The sequence below is a fragment of the Barbatula barbatula genome (assembly GCF_947034865.1).
Source record: "Barbatula barbatula genome assembly, chromosome: 25".
In the NCBI taxonomy this organism is placed as follows: domain Eukaryota; kingdom Metazoa; phylum Chordata; class Actinopteri; order Cypriniformes; family Nemacheilidae; genus Barbatula; species Barbatula barbatula.
Genome location: NC_136788.1, coordinates 6,161,978 through 6,185,942, shown reverse-complemented (window position 1 = coordinate 6,185,942; position 23,965 = coordinate 6,161,978). Strand labels below are relative to the sequence as shown.

Sequence of the window (23,965 nt, the reverse complement as noted above, 5' to 3'; positions counted from 1 at the left end):
ACATTATGAACATTCATTATGGACGAGTAACTTGCCCATATTTACGTTCATTCTGATTCATTGTTTTTCAGGACATTTTTATGATTAAATACTGTGTGGTCAAGGTTGACTTTTTAATCATTTTTATTGGTTAGATATTTTCAAACATGAAGGGTGACTAAAATCCGGGAAAATAATGATTTATGACAAACACTTTAATCACAAAATAGCAGCAGTCATAAACTTCTACTGTTTAAGTCCAAGCTAAAAGCTTTCCTTGTAGCCCCGCTGTGTAGTGAAGACACCTCATACACAACCATAATTACACCCAAATGCAAACCAAGGACATGCAGACCCAGACTTTATTGAACTGAGGTAAGTACAAGCAGACCCTCACTCAAGTTTGTTAACAGTGTTATGGTGGGTTGCCATGGTCTCGGTCGGCTCTCATGCCTGAGTTGCCCCCTGCCTCACATACGTATATTGCTAGGCTGACATTATTAGGTCTGCTGTAGTTGTCCTACCACACTGCTGTAGACCCAAACTAATGAATTGTCTTGTAGTCTAATGACCAAAGCATTGCACCACATCTCCTCCCTTCCCTTTGGGGAAGTTGTCCTTGAGGTCCGGCCAACCTCGCGCAGCTGGCCGAGCCAGTACCATCAAGCACGCTCGAGTTGTCTTCTTGATGCCAGCACCCCACACATTGACTTGCTTGCTCGGTGAAAGCTAGCACTATCTCCAGCCACCAAAACACACAGAAATAGACTAAATAGCAAATGGCCCAATAGCACCGTCCACAAAATGACCTCTTCTGAAATGTCTAAACATCAAGTGCGCTCATTTCATTGCCAATGACTGGACACGTTAAATCAACTGCTCAACACATTGCGACCAAATGTCTCAAGAATGTATTTTTTAAATGTTAAAACCCTAGTTGAACACACAACATAGAACATTGTGAACATGGCACATCTGTGTTGCCATCTCTCACAAGACAAATAAGCACACGCAGCTTCAAAACAAACAGTAATATTAAATTATTATCTTCAATATTGAATATAAATATAATATTTATTCAGTAAATGAGCCTGGAGCATGTTAAACTTATACAAAGTTTGAAAAGCAAGAACAGAAACAAAGCATCAGCAAAACACTTTTCGTTTATTTTAATCACGACGGTCATAATAGTTTTGCAGGCAGGGTAAAAGTAGGCAGGACATTTGAGGATGACGCTGCAGCACTACTATTGCATGGATTGGCTTATTTTTCTAAATAAGCACCAAACCCACAACCAAAAAATAAGAGAAGTCGTATATTTTAAACAGATTTGGGCTCTATTCCTTGACTACACCAACTAGCCCGCCATAGCAGCAATAGCTTAACCAATAAGGTGAGTTCAGGACGGGAGTATTTCTTTGTTTCACCAACAGAAGACAAGGTGTGTGTCTGAAAAAATGTGCAATTGTGATTTGTCATGCTAAGGCTAATAAGTCTGTGTGTCTGAAAAAATGTGCAATTGTGATTTGTCATGCTAGTGGTGCTACTGCATTCTAAGGGCCCGTGCACCTATGGGGGCCCACCGCCTGGATGGCGATCGCGAACTGATGAAGAGGGATCCCAGAAAGGCGATCGCGAACCGTCTTATGGGGCAATTGCGAAGAGACCATGGCGGACCAACCTACAATTTAGTCAAGAACAGTGTTCACACATTACTTAAAGTAGTATTTTTAGACTATGCAATACTTTATGAATTTCATTTGTTTAGAAAAGAAAGCAAGTAAATAAAGAAAATGTACTAAGTGTGGTCCATTCACAGTGTGCGTGTCCACATGAACAACTGTTGTTAAAAATGTATTACATTTTTAGTTTGCTAGCTTAGGCGTGATACAGCACTCAAATAAAAACATACAAATGCAATACTTTTCTATTAGGTTGTGGGAAGCAATATTTCTTTTGAGTCTAAGATATCACGATTATATTGTATTAATTGTCCCCAGCCCAAATTCTACCCCGCTATTGTTTTAATAGCTTTCTACTGACCTTTCAAAGCAAACAGCCTGTTAACAAATCACAGAATTACAGTAATAATTGCTTGCCCTGACCACTACTATAAAACACAGCGCCATGCACTCACTCATAAGGCATTTAAGAAACATTTTCAAGATAAAATAAACATAAATCCAATAATACATTCCAGTGCTGATTGAAAACAAGATTTATTGATTATTCTTAGCTGTTGAACTGCAGGTGACAAGTGTATTGCTGAATGATTTAAAGAAGGCGCTTGACTCCATTTCACCTTCTCACTTTAACTGCAGCCTGACACTTCAGTTAAACGTCAAATTCGCTCAAAGGTAACACGGCAAAGTGGAAAACCAGGATCTCTAATACATAGTAATGATTTGGTTTGGACAGTCACAAATATGCCTAGCTTGTTTTGGCATGTGTTGTTACAAACCAAATGCTATTTAAACCTATCGGTGCGATCCAAGTCAAATCGTTATTCAAGTTAATAAGCCCTTTTAAAATGTATTTTTAAAGACATCACTTTGTATTTGCATTTATTAGAGGATTAAATGCACTAAACTTTTTTACAATCACTAAAACTTTACCTTGGCCTTTTACATACCCAGCAGTAGTGTTTTGTGTGGCATTTGCATGTGTGCAATGCATCTTGCACAGATTTGTTCAGATTGAGAGAGAGCAAGAGATGGGTGTTGAGTAAACACTGTCCCCCGTAAAAGAGCCTATTCATGACAGGCCGTCTTGCATTCTGCTGCTATTTACAACAGTGCCGAGTTTCTCTAAACGCCCGTCCACCCTGCAGTTTTCACAGTAACCTCATCCCACAGTAAACTCGCTCTGGAGCACTTTGCACACACATGCTGCACTATTTCCATACTGGATCAGTTTAGTCTCAGTCTTAACCTAACCATAATGTCAATACTGCCTAGAGGACGCAGACCTGCTCCCTCCACTACACATAATTCCAACATTATTGGAAAATTTTCACTCAAGCGTGACTCAAATAACAGCCGTTCCCGGATCACATTTTTCAGAAACACTTAATAAGTCTGTGTACACAGTATCATGCTTTGTATGATCGCTTTTATATTAGGTTATTATATCATTATAAATAATTATGATAGCATTGAAATGCATATTATATTATACTAAATAACATGAAAAATATCTATTTTATTTAATTTATAATGTGGTGTTGAGTAAGTTTTTAATGCATTCCACTCTGTGAAGGTATAATCATGTTATGGTTGTTGTGATTGTAATTGCTATGAAAATAAAAAATAGTTTTTCGATGTCATTATAATGCATTATTTACAGTAAACAGACCACAGAGTAAGAAAAAACCCCAAATAGGATTGTAAAGAAACCGAGCTAATGCATTATAAACAATGCAAAGGCCCTTTTGCATGACTTGTGAGAATATTCTCCAGTGGACTGAGCTTCAGCAATACCACAGTTGCTACATTATAATGTCTTAAACTTTAAAAACATCTTAAAAAGAAAGTTCAACACAATGTGATGGAGACAATTAAGTGTCTGTAAGCATTGAAAATATCTGCTTTTCATGATTTTCTTAAAAGCACAAATAACTGAGAATAATAAACTAATCAAATTAAACCTTGATTTCATTTCTCCTTTAAGAAGTAAGAGCTGACTATTTTCATATACAGTACATGTCTGCTATTCTGACTGTATTGGTACCTGTTCGGGCGTGCACAAGTACATCCAAACATTTTTCCCCTCACTAAAAATCCATGACAATCAAACTCAACAGCAAATTCTTAAGTCTCCTTAAGTCTTGTTTGTTGGAGTGTAATCTGAATCAGCAAAGTTAAACTATTACAACTTGAGATTTCAGAGGACAAACAATCTTATTTTTGGCTGGGAACAGCTGCTAATCTTAGCTCTGTAAACTGCAGATTTGTGTGTGGCCTAAACAAGCCAGGAGCGGGTTAACTGTTGGATCCGTTTCAAGAGTTTTTTGGATTTATTAGAGCCCACGGAAATAATAGACACACAGTAGGTCTTTGAATTCCGCCACACCCAAGCGCAGTCGAATCTAGACTGTGCCTTCGTGAAAGAACTATGGTCTTTGACAGACAAGTACATATACACACCCGAATAAATATATGCTTTCAAAATTTATCGAGGAAAAAGGCATGTGCTGTACTCTGAAGTTTATTGTGCTTGTCGGTGGGTGAAAAGAAATTCTGTTTTTGCGACTGACCTTACGGACAAGACAACAGATACATTAAGCCGTTAAACAGCTTGCGGGAGAAATGCAAAGTATGTTTACTTAGAGTGTCTGTGTATGCATGAGAAGGTGAAAAGTAGAGTCCAAATAAGAAAATTGTATCCTCCCTCAAACTCTGAATACATTTGAAATAGAAATAAGATTTTGAAGATTTACAGTTCATTTTCCTTGGATACTTGAAAGCTGGCACTTCACACCCGAATCAGAGACAGATCTTTGTAGGAATAAGTAGCTTTGTCTCATCATATCTGCTATAGTGTGTACTTCACTACTTATGCCTGTCACATATGAGAACAAACACTTGTTGCTAGAAAGATTCATGATCAAACAGGCATCATTTATACAGAAAAACAACACAACCCATATTTATGTGAACTCACACAATCTGTGTATCTCAGAGAATGGACAGGATGTGTGTGAACTCACACACCCCGCCTCCAGAAGGTCTGTGTGGGTATGCGGTAACAATGGTCTGTGGATTTCTGCCGGCAGCTCTACCTCGTCATCCACATAAACCTTTAATATAAGACTGTTAAGCTGCAATCCTCCATCTCAAGTCCCGGCACCCTGTAATTGACCTTAAAAATACTTTCTGAAGAGGTCGGAGGCGATGTCATTGGCCGAAGTCCCACTCGGCGGCCGCCCTGCCAAAGCCCGGATGAGCCTGGGAAGGCATGGGAGTGTATATTTAGTGCCCTGTCCTTTGAATGAGAACAAGAGTTGTACAAATAATGCCCCTTTGAGCTTATGTCCACCCCAATTTGTCCCCTGTGAAGATACACTTGTGTTCGTCCCAGGGGACACCGCATCTATTCTCGAAGCCTGTCATTAGAGTTCAGTTCATCAAGAAAGTAGCCTTGATGTATCATAAGTCAATTAGATGTTTCATCATTTGTAGATGTTTCACCTATTGTACTATTGCTCTTGTATGACATATCGCTTACTGCTCCCTGAATTCTTTGTAAGTCGCTTTGGATAAAAGCGTCTGCTAAATGACTAAATGTAAATTCAAATAGAGCATTGTTAGCTTTTTCAAGGCACGGGGGGGCAAAGTGCAGGTCAGCAGAAGCCTCGTATCTCATCGACGGCATGTGCTAACGGGACACCTGATATTTGCCAAAAACAAAAGGTCTTTAAATTTCCACCAAGAAGGAAAGACAAACCACACCTTAAATTCCATAACTTCTCTGTCAGTCTACTTTATTACTCTTCGCTGTATATGTCATGGAACAACTTATAAACAAAGACAGTATCACATCACTGTGTTGAATTGGGCTGTGGTTAATAACTGTGGGGTCAGCTGTGGTCTAATGGTTATAGAGTTGGGCTTGTGATCAGAAGGTTGCTGGTTCTAATCTCAGTGCCAGCAGGTCATGACTGAAGGGCCCTTGAGCAAGGCACCTTACCCCTGATTGCTCTGCAGTAATGTGCCACTGTATAAAAAAAACTACTTGTAAGTCGCTTTGGATAAAAGCGTCTGCCAAATGAATAAATGTAAATGTAAATGTAAATAACTGGGTATAATCTCATGAAACCTGTAAACGAAACAAGGGTTGTATTTCACCCCAAAACCAAGTGCAGTTATCCATTTTTAGGCCACTGAAGTCTGCATTAATCTGATTAAAAACAATTCTTGATTGATATTGGAATGGCTGTACTTCCCTGATGAATTCATTAGGCAGAAATTGTCAGTTGCATTTCTAGTTAAAATGCCTTATTTTCAAAATCCAATCAATTCATAGTGTAAAACACCCTCTGTTCTGTTTCACTCCGAAATATGTAACGCCCATCTTGACTTCCGAATCACCAAGACTTCAAAACTTAAGTGCATTACGGTAATCCCAAAGGTCCTAAACAGGCTTCATGCAATCTATTATTTAATATTTTAGTTTGATTTAATGGTGATGTGACTTGCACCATGTTTTTGTGAAATTCACCCAAGCACATTTAACAGTGTCATAACAAATCACGTACATCATATGTAATTGCTTAGCTTGCTCATGACAACAATGCCCTCATTTGATTGGGTTATAATTTCACCCCAAGCAAGACAATAGGAAGAGTGATAGCAGATATGATTTATTAGCGAGGAATTTTCCAAAATCTGGAATGCCCAAGTCTTGAGGCCATGTGAAATGACAGCTACAAAACCTTCTACTTTACTCTTTGGTCCTTTCTCAAAGACTTCAATAACTTCCCAAAGCTTTCCACGCTCTACATTGACAGTTTTAGTGGACCGGCACATCCTTGCCCATATGGGCCAAGCAGGGCTGTCTGCCCGCTCTCCAAGGACTCAAAGTTGAACTGCGTAATTTGGTTCAGATGAGGTAAAGCAATATTTCTAGATTAATACAAGCCATATTCCAATAGAAACCTTTCCCCCTTCTTTTCTCCCTTTTTTACGCTATTCCCCTTCATCAGATGTCCAAAGACTTTCTTTGGCTTGAGATGAAAGGAAGGACAAAGACAGAGGAATAAAAGGAGAGGGAGCGGAAGACGAACGCTGGGCTTTTTGAAGGTTACACAACACATCCTGTTCACCAGCATTACGTTTTTCTTCAAAACATTCTCAGCACAATCATGCTAATAGCTTTGTTGACAGCTAAGAAATGGGATCATGGATCAACACTGAGACGCTTCAACGCAATGTTTGACACTTTATCGCTTTGCACTGCATCCTTTTGAGATCTTCATTTAAGGTCTCCATTATCTGCACTTTTTAATCTAATAGCTAGCACAACAGTATTTATTAATGTCTGTTTATATTACGTATCATTAACAGCTTTTATGGAACCAGCTTGTGTTGGAAAGAATTACTTTCAGTTGGCTGAACAAAATACGTAATGGAATCCACTGAATAAATAATCTCTGTTCCGCTTCCTTGTTTTCTGGAACCGATGTGGCCCTTCTTATTAGTTGTTTATGGGTGGGTCGCCGCTACCCAAGGCGATATCATTGAGGGCCTAAATGATCCCTTCTCATTAAAGAGCCTGAAACAGCATTCTTGGTTTTCGCCTGCAGGTACGGGGACCTTTCCTGACCTTTGGTAAAACTACTGCCAGTTTACCGGCTTTATTAATCCTTGAAAATGCATTTACCCTTGAGTATCTGGTGCAAACTGGGGAATGTGTTTACTACACAGTCAGCACAGTCTCAGGCCAGACCTGTACATCCATCTGCCTGTGTCAAACGAAAACATGAATTTTCCGATTGCTTTTTATATTTTGATTGGTCCTCCGTCAGTTCTAAATTGTAGCAAATTTTGTTCTGGATCCATTCTCTGCTCATGGACCCCATAGATGGACTGTGAAACCAGGCCCTCTTGTTGGACTAAAGCTTTAACCTGCAGCAGTGATGCTTCAAAAAACATTACTTTATCCTTAAAATGGGAACATACAATTAGAGGTAAATCAGCACTGCCAACTGTGTTATTATATACTTTCTCCCCTTTTTATACCAGAGAGATTTGAATTGATCTACATTTCCATGAAATCAATCCGAGGTCTACATGGCTCCACATCTTAAAGGCGGGATATCTAACTTACCATCTAACACAATTTGAGACCTCATGTTTTTTTCCTCTCTGTCTCTCTCTGGTGACAACGCTGTAATTTATTACATGCACATCCCACAAAATTGCAGAGAGATGTTCCCATTCTTTGGTTCGTTGAAGAGACATATAAAAAATTAGTGTTCGGAAAACATCTTAAACGTCCTTGAAAAGACGTCTTAAATTGTGATGTTCTCTTTCATGTAATGTACTAGGAGTACATTTCAACTGTTCCAAAGTCTAGAAACAAAAAATTGCAGGAGAGATTACTTTTGCTGCTAGCATGTTGCTAAGCTAACTGTGTTATAGTGATGAAATAAAAAAATGTATACACAAAATATTTCACGCTTTTCGTGACACATTATGTTTCTCAGTTGTCAGTTATTAAATGAATTGCCTTTAACTATTTCAACTATATCTTTGTTTTTCACTGAGCTCATACCAGTACCTTCTGGGTTTACCTTTTTCAAAATTACATGCATAGAAATTGCTGCCTTAGAATTCAGCGAGGTCTTCTAAATGGCAGAGCAGTTAAATGCGTGAAGTGCTTTAACGTTTCCATGATGCCTCAAAATGCAGTCTCCATGGGCTGCTAACTAGGTTTTGGACCAGAGCCTAGGTGTTGACCTAGAAGATGTAACATTTGTCCACTTAGTCTTACATCAACCGAGGTATGAAAACAATCAAGCTTTCGTTCAAGCTGAATTTGCAGACCCCTGTCATAGTGTAGATAATACTTTACAGACGACTCACAGAGCAGTTCAACTGTCTATCTGTACCTCATTCTGAGCCAAAGCAACACAGCTTTCCCACTTAAATATCCACAAGTGATGAAAACCATTTGAAAATATAGAGCTGGAGAAGGTAATTTGTTATGTCAATGACTATTCCTTTAGGTCTGTTATTGCAGGAATAAAATGTATCGTTCATTTCAGTTGGAACCTCAAATGCTTGACTGTAATCCTGGCAGCAAAATGATGAATCCAGGCTATCTAACAAGCAAAAAATAGAATCTGTCACTTATACTTGCTAAATAGTAGGAAATGCAATGTACATTAATCTAAATGAGCAAGAGGACAACCAACAGTTTACGACTGGTGTCCTAGCATCACTATACCCTTGTGCACAAAGTGTGGTCCATAAAACCCAATGATTTATTGAGGAAGAACATGACTGGCCTCCTCAAAGCCCTCAAGACCTTTTGAATGCATCTACTCATCTATTGCACTGTAATTTCAATAACTGCATTAACTAATCTACTGCTCTAATCTTCTAACTGTATATCCTGCACTTCTGGTTAGACCTAAACTACATTTCGTTACACTGTACTTGTATATGTGTAATGACAATAAAGTTGAATCTAATCTAATCTAATCTGAATGGATTGGGACACCAACTGTGTACCAGACCCTGTCATCCAACATCAAGGCCTGACCTCACCGAAGCTCTCGTGTCTAAATCCCTGCAGCCATGTTCCAACATTTAATGGAGGTGTGATATTTGGGTATCCACTGTACTTTGTATTATAAACACAGAGAGCGCAAAACCATTTCAGAATCTCTTCAAAAGACACAACAAAATCCTGGAAAGAAACCAATCTGTCAGGAGATGTCAAGGCAACAGCATTGGCAGGAATTGAAAGGCTCATTTTTGAGGCCATTTGTGCCGTCGACTCACTAGAGCTAGTGTGCTAAGATAATGCTCGCTTGAGTAGTATAATCGTTCCTAAATCTCCTGCATTTAAACTCACCTGGAATCAAACCCAAATGCTTTAAGATCTCCGATCACGTAAGCGGAGCTCAAACTCATGTGCCAGGTATTCTATCTGTACTTTCAAACCAACACTGTGGTTTGGTCCTATCTCTTCACAAATTTCTACAATGAATCTAGTAATCTTTTTATTTTTCAAATTATACACCTACACTGGGTCCTAATCAGATGCAATAGGATGTTTTCCGAAGATGAATTTCAGATTTATGCACTTGAGAAGCAAAATACTTTTTGGTGTAAATCACTTAACAGAAGAAATACAATCTTACCTCAAGATATATTCTATATATTATAATCTTAAATAGTAATTTTTTTATTTGAAGGATGTGTAGATTACAAGGAAAACGCTTGTTTTACACTCTATTGTTACCTTTGAAAGAGGATAATTTTCTTAACTGAAATGGAAGTCAGCCAGTGTATCTGCTTCTATAAACTGATAATCATCACCAACACAGATCGGTCTGAAGATACTGATAACAGTTAACAATATTCGTTTTATTTTCAAGATACAGATCTACATTATAAAAAGTAATTGAAAACCACTAAGGAACAAAGGAAAGCCATGATTTGTGGCCCGCACATCAGGAGACGGGAGATGTGCGGCCGCATATGTGCGCACATGCTCGGAGGAATCTGCTGGCACGCTGTCATTATGGCTGGATATGTGTGTAGACATGTGGCAGCAGGGAGAGTGTCGGCAACGCCACGAACATCTGAGCTGTCAACAGAGGCTTCCAATCATCGAGAGTGAGATAGAGAAATGAAACAGCTGGCATTATTACGGCATTGTCAAAACACAAGTGTACGCGGGAGGATCTCCAGCAGCCGTCAACGCACTACAGGAAAACCCAAATCATCTTCATGCCCCAGGAGGGAAAGGTGTTGACCTCTTTGACCCCTGGCAGCGGGCGGGGGGAGAGGTGACTGATTGGTTGGCTGCTTCAACTGTGTACAGTGTGTGTACAAAGCAGCAGGGGACTTGTGGGATACACAAGGTGGGCCGTTTTCATGGACTCCAACAAATAAAGAGAAAGAAATGTTGATTCTGATGTCATAGGAGAGCCTCATTAAATTCCTTGATAAGGTTGTATTTGTTAACATTAGTAAATACAGTATATTAACTAATAATGAGCAGCATTTATGAATCTTTGTTAATGTTAGGTGATGCCAATACAGTCATTCATGTTAGTTGATTGTGCATTAACCAATGTTAACAGATGCCACTTTTGCATTAGTAAATGCTGAAATTAACATGAATGAGGATTAATAAATGCTGTAAATATATTGTATAACTATAAATATATAGCTGACAAATACAACCTTATTGTAAAGTGTAACCGTTCCTCAGAAAACCGAGTATTTATTGGTGCTTCATAGGGGATAAGTTCACGGGACACGTTCTATTGAAATTCTATGAAATGCCAAATTAAATTATGCCAAAGTTTAAGAGCCAGACAGTTTTGATAAAGCCAAAAACAGTAACCTTGTGTTGCTTGGACTTTGAAGAGCTCCCTAAGTTTCAGCATCAGTCTAGTCATGGTTCTTATTTCTGGAGAAAAGCATATGGAAACGAAAAAAGTACACAAAGTGAATTTAATTTCTAACTTGTACTTGGCAATTAAGTATAGGTAGATTATTGATCATTCTAAGGAAATAAAATGGAATTGAGTTTCTGAAGAAATCAAATTTATTTAAAATATGGTATTTGGGGAGACTTTGGTATCTCTGCAAATCTGAACACAATGAGACTATTTAAGACTCCTCTTGAAGCGAAGAGAAAATGCAAATAAACTCTCCCTTTAATCTCCCTTATATCTAAAATAAAAAAAATTGATTTCATTAGTGATTTTATTTCTTACGGTTTTCAAAATTGTAAAGGACAACTTGTGTGCTCTATCCTCTGCACATTTAGACCGGCGGAATGTGACCTTGCATTGTTGAGTGCATCTGAGATTTATGGAGCTTCTACAGGGGTTTGCATGTGGCAAACAGATGAGGGCATTGTGATCTTCTTCTCATTCTCTCTATCTCACACAGTCTCTCCCGGCAATCCTGATTCTGGGCGACCGCTCTTAACCTTCCCCAACAAAAACATGTCACTCAACTACAGTATTAACACACACAGAGACGCTTGATCCAGCAAACTCGTCACTCAGCTTTCCTTTTTGTCTATTAAACATCGCCTTCCATCGCTGTTACCCTCGGTGAACCTTTTAAACAATCCCTGTCACCTCTGGCTCTCTCGTGGCACATCCAGCCACGCCACACACCGTGTAACCTTTCTGTCAACCTCTCAGCACCTCCCAGAAGTGAAGATTTCACACTGATCCTGTGTCAGTTTCCTCTGGCTGCAACTAAGATCGCAGATCTTTCAAACAAATGTCAGAGCTGATCTCAGATCGGCCAAACGTTGGGAAATTTGATAGTCTGCGTCTGAAAAAGCTTCCTTCCTGCCCATCGCCTGTGTGATTGGCCTTAACTGCGTTTGACAGCTGTTTAACGGCACAAAGTGAGACGAGCCATTTGCGGTTGTGCAGATTGGGCTGTGCAGGCTTCAGTGCTTTTCAGTTTCATATCTGTTATCATTTTAGTGCATCTAAGTGCTGTAGACGGACATACCCACCCGAACGCATCCAAAGCGCCTTCTGATTTCAATTTAGTGCAGTTCTTTTACCATTAGATGCGGTGATCTGCAGGCTGAGACGTGCGGACTCAGGCATGTATGTGTGCACACACACATACATAAGCGGAGACACATTATGAGGATAACGTTTGGCAGTCTTTGCGCAGTAGTAGATTTGTGCATATTTTGGAATGATTTTTCAATATTTTTGGAAGTGGGGCTTACTTGTGAAATAACCAAGTTCAACTGAGTTTATATAGAAGATTTTTTTATTGGGTCATGAAAAAAGACATTTCTGAAAAAAAATCTAAAGTATAGGGATAGTTCACTCAAAAACAAAGAGTCTGTCATCAAGTATTCACTCTCACATGGTTCAATCTATGACTCTATTTCTATGACTCTTTTTTTTCTGTGGAACACAAAAGGAGATATTTTGAGAAATGTCTCTGTGGTTTTCTGTCTATACAATGGAAATCGACGTGGGCCAATGTTTCTTCAAAAAGTCATACAGGTATGCAATGACATTAGGGTGAAATGTCAATTAATTAAAAATAAATTCTCTCATCATTTACTAACCTTCGAGTTTTCATTTTTGGGTGAACTAAAACAAGACAAAAACTCTGCCTATGAGCTGACAATTTTTTAAATTAAGAATCACCCAGTATACAGCAGCACCCTAGAAACCCTTCTCACTAGAAATCATTCAAAACACATAAGCAATGCCCCTACAACCAATCGCAGCCATAAGCATCATTGTGGCTCAATGCCAAAGTTTATGAGGGCAAGAACCATGTTCTTGCGAAAAGATAAAAATCTCCTTTCGTTCTTACTTAAAAAGTAAATACCTAGACACGTTCACATATAAACTCGACACGTGTACACATTATACTAAAGAACATTCTTATAAAATACTAAGGATGAACACAGACACAACAGAAAATGATCTTTGTGGGGTTGTTTTATTTCAAGTTGTCAGTCACCATTACAGGATTACAGGAGGTCATTCAGGCCAGACCAAAATGGAAACAAGACATTACATTACCCATTCTCCATGGCCATTGCGATCAGCCGGGAACAACTGTTAATCAAAGTACAGTGAAGTACAAATACCAAATGGAAAATGTTGTACAAATCAACCTGTCAGCGCTTTTGTCAAATTTAGATGCTTACAAATTCAATGTGCGCAGAGCTCAGACAAACACAAACATTCTCTCTCATGTGCACGGTTTCACATAAAGCACATTTCATTTTCCACCCCATAATTCCACAGTTCAAAGCTCGCTCGTGAGGTATTTTATTCTATATGGTTGCACTGGACTGATATTGAATCACTGTTCTTCGTAGGGCAAACACACCTCCTTTCTATGCTAACGGTGCCTACCATGCTGTTTGCCTTGAGTAATTATCCTTGAGCTAATACCACCAGCTTAGAGCATCTAGGAGAAATGTTTGTTTACATTTTCAATGGATCGTGGCGTCAGATGATGGAAAAGAGCATTATAAGTGGGCATACATCCTAACACACGGTGCAGTCGAGTGCACTTGCGGCATTTTAAGCAGCCTAGACTTTCTGAATTCTACAGTTAGTGTCTGATGTCTATGGTTCCGTGTGTGGATAAGAGAGAGTGGGATATACTGGGCGTGCTGCCACCGGGAGTCACCAAGGGGTGATATAGGGGAGATCTCTGGATATACCACAGAAGCAAAGACGACGTTAACGGTCGCTGCAGTGGAGCAAGCTCAGGACCAACACGTGCCAAAGCATGACATCTCATTTTCCATCCTCTAACGTGTGCATTTGACAGACCTGCAATCTGTTTTGCATTTTCTGTTTGAATCGTTGAGGGTAAGAATTCTGAAAACGGGACCTTGATCATTGCGAAAGGCTAAAAGTGCACTTGTTAAGCCTGATAGTTTGAGCATGTGATCCGACTTGCACCTGTTTGGACGATCGTCTCAATGTTATGGAAGAAACCAAGTTTAAATGTTCAGATTAAAGTTCATGGAAGTTAGTCATTCATCATTCTGGCTTCAAAATGAAATAACAATTACAACTGCACATTCTTGGCTTTAAGGGTCTTGGAAAACTCCCAGACTTGATGTTCCTCCGCTTAGAAAAGTAGTCCCAGTCTAAAAGGACATTTCTGACATCTTTACATCACCAAATCATTTTACTTAAGAATCACGTTAGCGCTTAACAGTTCTTGCCTCATGTTTCTGTTTCAGAAACCGCCTTTCCCCTAAGCTTCCATTATAACTGTATTTATTGTAAACACGTTTCCAGATCATTTATACACACCGAGGGACATATCAAAATTATGGTCTGTGGTAATCAACAACATGCCAACGATACGCTACATAAACATCGGCTTGACGAAACTCCATATTATTGCATCAATTTAAGGATTTTGGACCATATAAAAGTTTGACACAAAGAAAGTTGCATCAGACCTTCGTTGTTTCTTTGAGAAGCCTGCGATTTCTCAATCTAATCTCCCAAATACACAAACGAATGCTTGCACACAGCTGTGTTTAGGCCAAGCGAGTGTACGCTTATGTTAACCGCGGCCAGTCTGTCTTGTGATCTCGGCTGGGGGGCGTTAATTTGGGTGAGGATGCCGTCTGGAGGCAATCTACCAGAACTTCTCCGCTTCCACCTTTCTCTCTCCTCTCGTTCCCCTTTGGAACAGGGCGGGGCTCATATACTTTTATTGCTATCATAATAAACATACAATTGATACAGGAGGTGGGCTGGATGGTGCTTGATGCTGGAACATAATAGTTGTAAAGTCGAGCGCCTGCGGCAGACAACAACCATAGCAATCACATGGCCCCCCCACATCCTCTTCTCTGGTGCCGTCTGTATGTGTAGATGAACCAGACATGATCTTTATGTTTATCACGGAAACTGGAGCGGAAACTTCCGAAATCATTCAGGCGTGGCTAAACAGATCTTCACGCAAACATTCACACATGTCTGTAAATGGATACCTCCGGGGCAAACATACACATGATAACAGCATTAGGTTAAAACTCAGTGGAATGAACCTGGATGAACAGGAATGGAGCTGAAACATGAAAAAAGCTGATTTATGTGAAGATTGTTTGCAAATTCTTGATTTAATTGAATGGGAATAGTTTCAGAAACGATTGACAAAAATTTGTTCTGCACCACAAAATGGTAATAGATTTACCAAGATAGATGACTTCGTTCACAAAACACAGCAACTTACAAAAGCTCGGACACAGACATCTAGGGCAAATGCAACATGAGCTTTTAGGCCTGCAGCCTTCCCTAACTCGTGCCATAAAGCCCACAAGACCGTAGGGTGTCCCATTTGACATTTTGGGTTTCAGAAGTGTGCTTGCATGCACCTCCTTTGTTGCTTCTATCCCAAACCTGATGTGGACTTTAAAGTGGACTACTGCTCAAGAGTGCATGCAGCAAAGTGTACATTACAAACAGTCATGGAGATGACGATGCTGACAAAACTGATGACCATCATTAAAAAACTCTATATTTTAATCCTGTCTAGCAGACAGTTTAAAAACTGGCAGTATTTTTTATTAACGTAGAGTAGCAGTATATGTATTTTGTATCCAAGGTGTTGAATTCCTTCTGAGGACATAGGTATGTATATTATATTGCATTTCTGTCCAAAGAACCCCCCCAGAAATTACACACTGGACGGTTAAAAAGCCTACAAGCTTTGCTAATACACTATAATACCAGCGTATATTAAAAGCAGAGCTTAGTTTCCCTTAAAGGCTTTGGACAGACTAAAGGCTGAGGTCATATGCGGGTAATAATTGATTTGAGGTTTTGTGAAATTTGGTTGTTGATGCAGCATGACTGTGATTTTGCGGCCCTGATAACAACTGTTACTCATTTTCGCAAAATTGCTGAATTCAGAGCAATCCATTCCTTTGTATTAGCTGTGCTCGTGACGGAGGAAAAATTAGGAAACAAATAATTGGCAGCTCTGGTATTGAGGTTCATGAGTCTCATATAAGGTCAATATCTTTATCCACAGCACACCAATTTTTGACCAAATCCATCCAGCTAACATTTATCTACAAAAAAGTTTTTTTTTGTGTGTTTTTGTTTCAGAGCACCCAAGAATCCTATCCTGAGGGCTGACTTAAAGTTTATAGGGCAATGCTAACTTATGATTACGTATTGTCCTGATTCTCCATAAATAACACGTGAGAACAGAGTGTTTGGCTTTTCTACAGCAGTAAGAGTAAAGTAGTCTGTTATCCTGCAAAAGGAAAGATTAGATACATCTAAATAGAAAACACAAGGCAGGCCAAATGAGGTGGTAGCTGGATGAGTTCACTTTTGGAGGCCAGTCTAGAACTGGAAAACAGTATTAGCATGTCACACAGCTCATTTATTTCACTGGTACCTAACCTTCCAGCGGATTATCTGAGCTTCATGTTCAATAAGTGTCTCCGCAAGCTTATTTGAATCAGTCATTTATTTGACATGAAAATGTACCTGTAGGCTTTGAGTCCTTTTTTGTCCTTTTGCAGTTCCACAGTTTGAAACCCCCTATTTGATTTAATGCAAAAGATCAGCTCGAACATTTTGTAAAAACATTTTGTTTTTAAAGTTGATCATTTCCCGTGGACTTTAAAAGAGTGCTTGACACTGATAGAATTATGTCATCGTAATATTTGCATTTACTGAATTGGGTCTTTTCCTCCATACATCTATGCAAAGTTTAGTATTGACGCTTTACCTTTTAAATAACTAATAAAGCGAGAGAGAGAGAGAGAGATTTTGAATGGGACAGAGACAAGCTAAGGGCAGGTCACGTGCTGAGATGAGTTCAGTCCAGAGGTGTTAATATAAGAATGACGCAGTGAAATTATTGGCACGGGCCTGGACAGCTGACAGAGCGAGAGGTTGTGGTGAGAGGGTTCAGATGTTACGTAAGAAAACAGGACTGTTTGGACACAAGCTTGACTCCATATGTTATATTTAAAGGCCATCTGGTGGCCACAGTGTCAAGCGCGACTCTCTGTTCTTCATTCTGAATCTGTTTTCCCTCCCTTATGCACTTTCCTAAAATCTCACCTCTAAAGCATCTTGTCATGTTCTGTCGTAGCGATCCGATCAGCACTCAAACCACCTCGACCCCACCCTGTGTGGCACCACTACAAACAGTTTTCTCCTCGACCTTCCCTTGATCCGTTATAAACGTCTGCGTCTCATCAGACACACATTTTTCCTTTTATATACGGCTGTAGGAAATAAGACACTTCTCCATATGGATCTCTTTTGTAATGTCTATTGTTGGCCATTTCTGGTCACTTAACATGGCTTAGAGAATCTGTTAATATAAATGTTTACATATGATCAACACCAGGACGGACTTTTGGTTTACAGGATGTATGCATGTTCCAAATACATTATATGGCAGTGCGATTGTTCCTTTGTGACTACAACAGCTTAAAAGCTTGAAATATCTTCTTTTGTGTTCTGCGAAAGAAAGTCATAGAGCTTTGAAATGACAAGAGGGTGAGTGAATGATGACAGAATTTCTATCACTTCACAACCACATATGATAAATATATGATTAAACAAACAAACAATCATCATCCAGATATGTTATTCGCCCAAATGTTGATGTTTTCTCATAAACTTGTTTGTGGTTTGTGTAAATCAACCTCAGAACTACATCTAAAGAATAGATGTGCTCAAAACAGTCAACATATCAGGGTGACTAAGTTTCAACAGACGCGTGTGCTGTTTTAGATTTGAGAATGAGTGATCCTGCTGTTGGAAATGTATTACTCATATTCAATTTCAAAATTAACTACTTCTGTTCATGCAATTATGATGTGTAATTACACACTACTGTATTGCTCCTACAGCCACAAAACAAATGCATGACATCCAGGAACCAACAACCAACAAACAAGAAAGAAACTAATCCACGTTAATATATTTCAATAACGGTAACTATGATAAATAGAGGCGAAATGTTCCAACAGACTGCGTGTCACATGCAGGAAGTTATAAAACTTCCCATATTAAATCATGAATATTCCAATAACTCCACGCAGAGCATGAATTAACACAGACGCCTGGAAATAAACCCAAAAGACCTCCTGCGTGAAACACGGCCGGTAGCCAGTAAACAGTAGCCTTCCCAAAACTTTCCTGCCATCTGCGGGTAAAATAACACAACAGCGCGTCTATTAAATCCGCCACTGCCAGCCGTTTACTTTCCACGTGCGAACGCGCACACCAGACACCTCAGTGAACCTTCAGTGACAGGACCGAGCACGCATCCCTGGAAAATGCCGAGGGGAGAGCAGGGGGGGAGGTTGGGTGGCACGCAGCTTGATGAATATCTGAGATTCCAGTACATGGCCTGACCCCTGCCATTGACCTCCCAGCATGTCTTACCTGGGAGGCTTTCTTTATGAGCAGCCGAGGGACGATAAATCTACGAAAAAAAGGTTGGCTCAGAGTCATGCACAGGGATACTGGAACCCGGGTGGTTTACGGCCGCAGCGCTGAGGTGCGCGTACTGTAACGAGTTGTGGAAGTTATGATCATGATATAGATGCTGAATATATGAAGTCTTAAACAGCCATGTATCATTTTGCCTTTATACATTAATTCTGAATGTACTGCACGTTAGAGCTGTGCAAAAAAATAACAACCCTGCGACCTCAGCCACCTGCTTCTATGCTGTAAATAATCAAAAGCAAGTGTGGGTGTTGTACATAAAAGCGAAATGAATAAGTTAGTGGTTGTTTTTATGTCATGCATAACGCTCAACACAAGTGATTTTGTCACTTGCCATGTCTGTATTACAAATAAGATAAATATATTGAAATACAACGATTACAATTCTTAATTCCACACATTTCTATCAAAACAAAGTTTTTTCTTATATTATCAGTAAGTCATATATCAATCTGCATGCTAACTCAACTTATGAGCTTGAATTTCCAATTGACAGGTCAAAACACTTGTTGTTTGTGGTACTCTCTAACATTGACCCTTCTCAAAACCACGTGGAAAACATTGTTACAAAGTTTAACCAAGTGTCAGCTGTGTATGTGTCCTGATAAAGCAGAAAAGCACATATGCTCAGAAGCATCAAGTGGATAGATCGGACCCTCACCTTGCGTGCAGAGCTGAAACTCCCAGCAGTTCAGTGTGTGAGCGAGTCCCTCACGCGCTCCTCGAACTCTTACTAACTCACGGCTCTCATCCACAAGTCACAGCATGGCTCTTATTACACTCGAATGCAAGGAGAGGGCGAGAGAGAGGAGGACAACTAGTGAAAGAGAGAACTTAGCCCAACCCAGAAAGATAAGTGAAGCTGGCAAAACTCTCCCAAGCTTGACAAAACTGGAGCGTTTCAACTTTTTTGTTTACTTTCCATCCTCTCCTGAAACTTCTATTAAAGGGAAAGTTCACCCAGAATTATAAATCTGTCAAACTCACTGTTCATGTTGTACCAAACCTGCAATTTACAATGAGAGTAAATGGTGACAATTGGATAGAAAGCTTTAAAAATATCACTTAGATTTCATTACAAGTTAACAGAAGTCAAACAATATGGTGAAAGTACATTTGAAGTATTTTAATTCACAGATAACCTTTGTTGCCTACTCAATGGCTTCAGAATACTTCTAAATATACCCCAGATATTTTTTGTTGCTTTTTGGATCTGGAGACAGACCCAGTCCCCATTCACTTTCAATATTTAGACAAGAGTAGCATCAACATTCTGCATCACCTTTTGCATTCGACAGAAGAAAAGTCAGTCATACAGGTTTCAAACGACATGAGGGTGAGTAAATGATGACAGAAGTTTCATTTTGAGTGAACTGTCCCTGTAATGATTTTTTCCATTCTAAATCCTAAAGGAATCTGGTTCTTACACTACCTATCAGATCTCTGAAACAGCTTTTTCCCTCTAAGATCATCTAGCATCAAGTCTTCACTCTCCACTCCCGTCCTTCCCATTTCTCTCTCTCTGCAGCTGTAAAAGGGAAACACACCTGCATAGCTCTTATTAAAGCAGGTGATGACTTTCCGTGACGAGAATTTGCTGAAACCTTCTTCCCTTTTTTCCTGTTCTTTTCACGAAAACTGATGACAGCACCTCATTATCACGTCACAGAACAAAATCATTCTCTCTGTAGCTCTGCTGTTCATCTTATCTTTCGAGGGTTTCATCAGCATCACATCATCTTTATTAAGACTGAGTTAGATAGAAACTTTACTGTAAGTCAAGAGGGTGAATAGTGGGCCTCTGGGATGATTCTCTATTACAGTATACCAATTGAGAACAAGCCTGGTGAGTTTTGGAAAGACCTTAGCCAAGTTTAAAATTGGTCGAGACAACTTTGGATGTCAGCAAGAAGGACCGTTATCTGATAATGTCACCTAAAGGTAAGCATAATAGGAATGAAAATGTCAAGATCCTGTCGTTCTTGTAAGAAGTTTTCTAGTTCTGTGGACAGGGTTGTGACAGTATCATGTCTGCTGTGCTTATTGTGTTCTGTGTGGAAACACTTTGTTGTAACTTTGCACCACGTGTTCTCCTGTCGGGTGCCTTGGCCCTGCCACCTTGTTTCCCGTAATCTCGCCCTTAGTGTTTCATTCCCCTCACCTGCCCAGTGTCGTTTTTTTCCCCACTTAAGGCCCTCTTGTTTTCTGTCCCGTGCCGGTTCATCATAGTTCATATGGAGTTATTCCCCAGTCTTGAGTTTTCCTGTTCCTGTCTTGTCTTGGCATGAATTGGACTTTTTATTCTTGCTGTATTGCTTTTTGTTTTTGCCCCCTCATGGGAAGTTTTTGTTTAATGTTTGTAATTTTTTTACGTTGCCTTGTTTATCCCCATCGTGGGTGTTGTTATAATTAAATTTTGAGTTTTTGTTGCTTTCTGCTGTCTGCGACAGTACCTAAAACCGAACCCTGGGGGACAACCTTAGGGCGTTTTGTGTGGATTTCTTTTTAATTCTGCTGAGAGATGTTCCAGTGAAGCCAAGAGCAGAAACTAACACAAATACAATTTTCTTTCCCTAAGGGGTTTCTTGCAGCCGGCTGCTGAACTTTCTTAGAGAACAATGTCACTGACATCTTTTAGAGGATTTAGTGGAAGTTTAGTGGATTGGAAAGACTCATAGTGTCAAACGAACTATAAGGTTGAACTGTGGAAATGTGGCATCAACTTTCTCCAGAGAGTTCGACCAGGTGTGCGAGATTAGATATCGATCTGTAATAACTGACATTTAATAGGTCTGAACCAGGTTTCTTGAGAACTCTTGCAGCTTCGATTTCTACTGGAAACATAGCAGGTGAATTTAATTTATAACCAAAGCATATTCGGGAAGGGCCTGACTGTGAGGGTCTCTAAAAATAGTAGTGGAGAAAAGGTCAATGGACTAAATGAAATATTATTTACAATCTATATTGTAAAAAGCTCTGGAGGGTACAACATTAAAGAGTTCTCCTCTCTAAATAATCTCCTCTTGTGATTTAGGAATGACATCATTTTAGCTGGAGAGGATCAGGAGATGGAGATGGACAGTAGGATTCAATGGAATCCAGGAGATGTTGCAATGGGATTAGAGAGAGGAGACTCAACTGTGCCAGAAAACGACAGACAAGCAGGGTCCAGAAATCTTTGGCAGCGTGTAAAATCAGAGTCTGCTTAATAATTAGTTCCAGAGAGTGCACCTAATCCAACAAACCCAACCTCAGGCACCAATACAATGATGTACCCGCATGAACAGCAATGGTCAAACTGACTGACCCTTCCTGGCAATCTTGTACCGGACATACTGTTCAGATAAGAAGCACTCGCTCATATGATTTTATGGAATACAGACCAACATTTTTAGCAAAGTTACTGTGCTTTTAGGCATAAAATAAAAAAAACATATAAGGACTGTCATCCACCATAATTCTGCATAATATCTCCCTTTGCATTCCACAGAAGAAAGTAATTTGGGGTTGGAAAATGGGGATGGGTGTGTAAATAATGACCTGTTGCATAAAGCACAAGCAGGCCTGATGTTGCATTACAAAAGTAATACTGAAATCTAAACGGCTTGAAAAACCTCTCATATGGTTGGTTATTTACACGGAAGAAGGCGTATTTCATTCCTGTTGCCATTTGAGGCACATTTTGGACAAAAAGATTTTATCATAATTTGAACATCCATTCTCATTGTTGAGTTTAATAATGAGAGTATTCGTTATGTTGTGATTTGAACCCCTTTAGTTGTTGAAAATGTCTTTGGACAAAAGCACCTGCTATCCTATAAAAACGTGGCATTAAGCCATGGGCAGCTGATCCAGAGAAGCCTGGCTATCATGCACAGGTGGTTTGTCTACGCAGCACTCACGTGTTGTCCAGGTTAAGCAAGGCAGAGATGCAATGGTGGGCTTATGGCAGCAGTAACTGGTGTACAATAAGCTCCATATGTGCCCTAACACTGACTTCCAGCAAAGTTCTGTTTTCTTTTGGACATGTGCTGACGTCGGGAATCTGACCCTGGGGTTGGCGATCAGAAAGAAGGAACTGGAGAAATTGGGTAAGCAGTTTCTCCAAAAAATCATTCTTGATCATTGTGAACTTTTGTTTTGAAAGGTACAAAGCTGTTGCATAAGTGTTCATGGTCACTTTAATGAGTGATGGGAGGCTCTTGTTCATTGAAAAAAGTATTTTTGCCACAAAGGTTAATATGCCATTCTTCATATGAAATGCTTATAAGGGTAAAACAGTTCTTCCGTAAAACAGTTCTTGTTTTGTGAGCTAGAATTTGTTTAATTTTTAAAGCAAAAACAATTTGCGATTCATTTTTTCGCTTTAATTCTTTCAAATATTTATTGAACTTTCTGGAGTGCTAAAACAGATGAGATACCATCAGCAAATTAGATTATTTTTGCTGGAATTAAAGTAGCAGTGATTCACGTGTGTTCAAGCCAGTCGCAAAACCATAAATTTGAACGTAACCTGGCTGTGAGATTGTGTTTGCGATTACACGGGAAAAGACCCTAAAAACACGTGTCCGGGACAAAGATGGATATAAAAAGATTCTGGATATGATAGCACATTAACTCCTGGTGTGACCCTAGTGTGGTTTCTCTTGGATTGACATCTATTCAGCTTGCAAGGGCCATGTTTACTAAAACAGGCCAAGGATGTCAAAAGCAGGTCCTGCGTTCATGAAAAGCAATCATGGACAGAATGTGCGCTTCCTTACTGCTAATCTGAGGCGCTGATGAATTACTTTTACTTTTGAGGACACTTGTTGTTTACTTGTCAATTTGTTATAGTGCAATTTATTCTTAAACAGGTGGATGTGTAGATGAAACTGCTGTAAACTTAAGAGGTATCAATGTTGTTGATTCCGTTGCTTGTTTCGGTAGCGATGTCTTTAGTAACCAAATCATGATGAGATTGCTGGGGTTGGTAATCAAAACCGAGATGCTTTTTTTGTTTAAAACCTTTGACTTTGGAAGTGTGGATTCGTACTTTGGGTTCAGCACAGTTCTGCTCTCATATTAGTATTGTAAGCTGCTGCTCGACGTCGCCACAGATTCTAATTAAAAGCAGAGAGAGGCCCGTATTGTTTGCTATTGAAAACAGTGAGTCTAGCGCAAGACCGAAGAGCGTGGTGGGACCTTTATATTCCGTTCACCACCCTATCTGCAAACTATCTGGACTATCTCTCTATCTTTCCCAAACAAACATGTGCCGTCCATGTGCACACA

General features: G+C 39.6%; 1 protein-coding gene across 1 annotated transcript in view; it reads right to left on the bottom strand.

The window, feature by feature from the left end:
- znf469 (zinc finger protein 469) overlaps positions 1–19,480 on the bottom strand; it is a 62,835-nt gene extending 43,355 nt beyond the window's left edge. Inside the window, exon 1 of the mRNA XM_079450891.1 lies at positions 19,353–19,480. The gene's annotated coding sequence lies outside the window, so the exon portion shown is untranslated. The remainder of the gene's footprint in view (positions 1–19,352) is intronic.
- Between the last annotated feature and the right edge of the window lie 4,485 nt (positions 19,481–23,965).